We start from the raw sequence: 6,000 nt of genomic DNA on the forward strand, positions 1-6,000 counted from the left end.
AGTGCCACGAGCTGGCCATGCTCGTTCACGTGAGAGCTCTCTTCCATTGCATTTCTACAGACAAAGGAATTCTCTGGTTGGAACATTATTGTTTGACATGTTTCTACGGACTGTAATGGAACTTTTTGACTTTTCGTCTGCTCCTAGTGAAAGCACGTCATGAATTTTGATTTGTGAACTGAACACGCTAACAAAAGGAAGTTTTTGGACATAAACTATGGATATTATCGAACAAAACAAACATTTATTGTGGAACTGGGATTCCTGGGAGTGCATTCTGATGAAGATCATCAAAGTAAGTTAATATTTATGATGCTATTTCTGACTTCTGTTGACTCCACAACGTGGCGGATATCTCTTTGGGTTGTTTTGATCTCTGAGCACTGTACTCAGGTTATTGCATGGGGTGCTTTTTCCGTAAAGTTTTTTTTAAAATCTGACACAGCGGTTGCATTAAGGAGAAGTGTATCTATAATTCCGTGCATAATAGTTGTATCTTTTTGTGACTCCTCTAATTGGCTGGAAAAATGGCTTTGTTTTTCTGTGACTTGGCTCTGACCTAACCTTTTGCTGTAAAGCCTTTTTGAAATCGGACACTGTGGTGGGATTGACAAGAAGTGTATATTTAAAATGGTGTAAAATACTTCTATGTTTGAGAAATTTTAATTATGAGATTTCTGTTGTTTTGAATTTGGCGCCCTGCACTTTCACTGGCTGTTGTCATATCAATCCCTTTAGCGGGATCTCAGCCCAAAGAGTATAACAGACCCTTTACTATTATCTGATGGGATGGTCGCTGCATGCCTTAGGGTTGAATTTGAGTTGTATAGAATGATAAAAAGTGTGGAGATGTTTCAGGAGATATGGTGTGTTGGGGGGCTGTCTGTATAGTTAGGGAAGATGTTTTGGATATACGGTTGTATAAGTGGTGAGGTTTTTTGGTTATTGTGATGTTGTTTTGTATCGTGTGGTAGAGGGAAAGGTTAGTATGGTACATGTATGCAGTACATGATATATTTTGGTGTTTTATTTTTAAGGGGGGTGGAGAGGTTTTAATGAAATGAGAATGTTTCATTAAAGAAAGACCAAAAGTCAGTATTTCGCTCTCTCTCTCTCTCGTGCTCTCTCTCTCTCTAGTGCTGGCTCTCTCTCTCTCGTGCTCTCTCTCTCTCGTGCTCTCTCTCTCTCTCTCGTGCTCTCTCTCTCTCTCGTGCTCTCTCTCTCTCTCTCTCTGTTTCTTTGTTTGTCTCTGTTTCTTTCTCTCTCTCTCGCTCTCTTTTATTCTCTCCCTCTCCCTCTCTCCCTCTCTTTCTCGCTCTCACCCTCTCTCTCTCGCTCTCACGATCTCTCTCTATCTTGCGCTCTCTCTCGTGCTCTCTCTCGTGCTCGCTCTCTTTCTTGCTCGCTCTCTCTCTCTCTTTCTTCTCTTTCTCACTCGCTTTTTCTCTCCCTCTTCAATGGGCTTTATTGGCAAGGGAAACATGTTTACATTGCCAAAGCAAGTGAAATAGATAATAACAGTAAACATTACACTCTCTCTATCCTCTCAGCATGCTGGCAGACAAGCTCAACATGACGCCTGAGGAGGCAGAGCAGTGGATCATCAACCTCCTTCGAGAAGCCAGACTAGACACCAAGATCGACTCCAAACTGGTGAGATCATCAGAGCTTGAGATTCGCCAGTAGGAAACTTTTCAGGGTTCCATCTTGACAACAATTTTCGAAGGCTTCAATATGTTTTCTCATCAAATGAAGGACTTATCTAAGTTCCACAGGTGTTACTGTTTATGCAGACAAGATACTGCATAGACAGAAAATGTGCTTTTAATTAAAAAACAAGGACATTTCTAAGTGACCGCAAACTTTTGTAAAACTGTAAAAATAGCGAAATACACCCAGTATGATACGTTTTGCATTATACACTGGGTGGTTCGAGCCCTGATGCGGATTGGCTGACAGCTGTGGTATATCAGCCTGTGTACCACGGGTATGACAAAACATTTATTTTTACTGCTCTAATTACATTGGTAACCAGTTTATAATAGCAATAATGCATCTCGGGGGTTTGTGGTATATGGCCATTACACCACAGCTAAGGGCTGTATCCAGGCACTCCGCTTTGTGTTGTGCATAAGAACAGCACTTAGCCGTGATATTCTCGCCATATACTACAAACCCCAGAGGTGACTTATTGCTTAATTATATGATGCAGAATGCATCATAACGGCTGTATTTCGGATGTATTTTGAAAGTGAAATATCTTGAAATGTGATTGCTGACATGCAAAACATTTCGTTTTTCTTTAAGTCACCATTGAAATCCTTGAGTGGGCCGCCTACATTGTTTTAATTACTTTTCGGGATGGAAAAACGCTTTTAGTGTAAACTTAGACTAAAACCAGTTATAAAGTCTGTAGAAAAGATAGTGGACCTATTTTTTATATAATAATAACTAACATAATCACCTAAGTGAAAGCTAGGTACTCAGGGAGAAATAAAAATTCCCAAAACAATGATTTTATCAATATAGATTTTTCTCTCATTCACTTTTATGAAACTACACCAGATGTTTGTTAACATTGTATGTAAAACTGTTTCTCCTCTGTCCACTAGATGGCAGCATTGGCCTTTTTTCTACGTTCCCTCAACTAATGTGCTGCATAAACTATTTCACATGCCAATTTCAAAATGGCTTGCGTTTCTCAATTTCACAAGGTTATCATATCAACGTTTATTATTGTGGTACAGACATGGACAGCTTGCCTTTTGGCTCTCAAAGCAACCTCAGAATGTGGGAAGCTTTGTCTGGCGTTTGGCAGGTTTAGGTCATTTTGGATCTTTGAAATGTCATGCTGCTGTTGTCATAGAAACAAACGGGAATGGAAAGTCTCCTGGTTTCTTGTGACAGTGACTCACAAGTTACAGAGGAACCAGATATGCTTTACTTAACCACACTGTACCAGCGGTTACTTTCCACACCCAGTTGCCTATGGGCACAACCTAGATCTTTCTGTAAATAATAGGGTTATGTTTAGTTCTGGTGAAACCTGTCAACTCCAGCAGCATATTGTACTTCATCATAAAAGGTTTTAAAAAAAATAACATGCTTACTGAACAGGCAAAGGGAGGAGGCCAGGAAAGATACTTTAAGGAATGACAGGCAAACCCACGTTCACAGGCATCCTTTCAGGTTGTTTTGTGTGTGCGTTTAGTATGTGTGTTTTCTCTCTGCTATATAGCCTCATCACTCCTTCGTTGTGTAGTTCGCTTCATCCACACACAGTCTGAGCACACACGTGTACACACAGCACGAGTCAGAGGTGATGTGGGCTGAGGTCTGAGGGCTCCCATCTGAAACAGCTGGTTACCCATCTGTTTCTACTACTGTTGCTGTTCCAGCTGCTGTATCTGCTGTGCTGTGCCTCCCTGAGCACAGATTCATCCCATAGGAGCCCTGCTGAAGATAGACATACAGACTGACGGACCGAGACAGACGGACAGAGCCAGACGTTGGAATGGGTGCACTGCTAGTACAGTTAACTGATGAGTGAATTAATATTGTAAAAACTCCAATTTGTATTATACAGGGTGTATTTTTAAAAGATACCTAGGTCTCAATATGTCTTCCCTGTTAAAAAAAAGTTCAATAAAAAAAATATATAAATAGTTGACTGCATCCACCTGGCACAGAAGTCTATTCTTGTTCTGAGAAATTAAGTCTATTCCATGAGAAAAATTGCCAAGAAGGCCAGCATCCCAGAGTCGCCTCTTCACAGTTGACGTTGAGACTGGTGTTTTGCGGGTACTATTTAATGAAGCTGCCAGTTCAGGACTTGTGAGGCGTCTGTTTCTCAAACTAGACACTCTAATGTACTTGTTCTCTTGCTCAGTTGTGCACCGGGGCCCCCCACTCCTCTTTCTATTCTGGTTAGAGCCTGTTTGCACTGTTCTGTGAAGGGAGTAGTACACAGAGTTGTACCAGATCTTCAGTTTCTTGGCATTTTCTCGCATGGAATAGCCTTCATTTCTCAGAACAAGAATAGACTGACGAGTTTCAGAAGAAAGTTGTTTTTTTCTGGACATTTTGAGCCTGTAATCAAACCCACAAATGCTGATGCTCCTGATACTCAACTAGTCTAAAGAAGGCCAGTTTTATTGCTTCTTTAACAACAGTTTTCAGCTGTGCTAACATAATTGCAAAAGGGTTTTCTAATAATCAATTAGCCTTTTAAAATTATTAACTTGGATGAGCTAACACAACTTGCCATTGGAACACAGGAGTAATGGTTGCTGATAATGGGCCTCTGTATGCCTATGTAGATATTCCATAAAAAATCTGCCGTTTCCAGCTACAATAGTAATTTACAACATTAATGTCTACACTGTATTTCTGATCAATTTGATATTATTTTAATGGACAAAAAATTCAAAAAGAAGGACATTTCTAAGTGACCTAAACTTTTGAACGATAATGTATATATTGTATTTTATACTATCTATTGCATCTTTCCTATGCCGCTCTGTCATTGCTCATCCATATATTTATATGTATATATTCTTATTCCATTCCTTTACTTAGATTTGTGTGTATTAGGTAGTTGTTGTGGAATTGTTAGATTACGTGTTAAATATTGCTGCACTGTCGGAACTAGAAGCACAAGCATTTTGCTACACTCACAACAACATCTGCTAACCATGTGTATGTGACAAATAAAATGTAGTTTGATTTGATGACATGGTAATTTGATGACATGTCTGTATTAGCTGCATGTGGATGATTGCAGTGATTATACTGTAGATGATTTCAAATTTTCCTCCTATTGTTTAATGGCCTGCATGTGTGACATAACTCAACCAGTCCTATTTATGATATAATTTACAAAATTCTACCTTTTTTAAACATATCGAAGAAAAAAAAAAGATATATATATATATATAAATTAGTATATTTGAGTTTAACCGCAATATTTGTTGTACTATTTGTTCTATTTTTTCTGGTGGATTAAAGTGAAATTGCAACCAACTTTCTAAGGCTTGTTTAAAAAATTCTATTTGGAGATTATTTATTTTTCAAATAACCGAAAGTGAGCAGTAGGAAATGTAGTACTGAAAAGTCAGTTATAAATTATTCTGTCCTACTTAGAAACAAGTTATCATCCAGTAGGCTTTGATTACATTTCCAATATTCTAGCCCACGTGGAAATTCTGTAAGAGTAATATATATGCCAATTTTAACAATTTGCGACATTTGGAATGAGACTGATGTGAGGTAAAGAAAATTCATTAATAGAAGACTAATTAATGAGATATTAAAATATCTGAAATGTTATATTCAGAAAATTATAACTTTGTAATCTGAAGATTTTCCGTGGTGCCCCGACATCCTAGTTAATTACATTTACATGATTAGTTTAATCACGTAATAATAATTACAGAGAATTGATTTGATGAAATAAGTCTTCACTTTTAATGATGCCAAAGACACAACACTATGAAATTATTAGGCTGTTTATTCAGTTTCTTGACATGCTACACCTGTCAGGTGGATGGATTATCTTGACAAAAGAGAAATGCTCACTAACAGTGATGTAAACACATTTGTGCACAACATTTGAGAGAAATAAACTTCATGCGCCTATGGAAAATTTCTGGCAAATTTTATTTCAGCTCATGAAACATACAACACATGTTGTGTTTACATTTTTGTTCAGTATAGATACAATGACAATAGCTATCTTAATACTCTGAATAAGAAGATACTTTAAAATACACAAACAGAAACCTCAATGTCCAAACTCTCTAAATGGCTCTAATGCTTAAGGTGATGGAACATTTTATGTTGGGGCTCTTCTATTTATACATTTCTGTGCTCTCTGTTTGTGCTTTTCTATGAACCAATTTCTGTGTTCGTGCAAGTGACTGATTGAATGAATCCTCACTATCAATGTCTGCATTACACCCAAAACCTTGTTTAGAGAAAGGGATATCTCAGTTTCAAGGT

At 38.0% G+C, this 6,000-nt stretch overlaps 1 long non-coding RNA gene across 1 annotated transcript; it reads left to right on the plus strand.

The window, feature by feature from the left end:
- The first annotated feature begins 1,199 nt into the window (after window positions 1-1,199).
- LOC149975510 (uncharacterized) lies at window positions 1,200-5,022 on the plus strand. Its single transcript, XR_016488199.1, has 2 exons — window positions 1,200-1,653; window positions 3,399-5,022. It is a non-coding gene; the product is annotated as an uncharacterized LOC149975510 (long non-coding RNA).
- The last annotated feature ends 978 nt before the right edge of the window (window positions 5,023-6,000 follow it).

This window comes from Oncorhynchus mykiss, chromosome 18, assembly GCF_057628025.1.
Source record: "Oncorhynchus mykiss isolate SJ-2025 chromosome 18, ASM5762802v1, whole genome shotgun sequence".
NCBI lineage: Eukaryota > Metazoa > Chordata > Actinopteri > Salmoniformes > Salmonidae > Oncorhynchus > Oncorhynchus mykiss.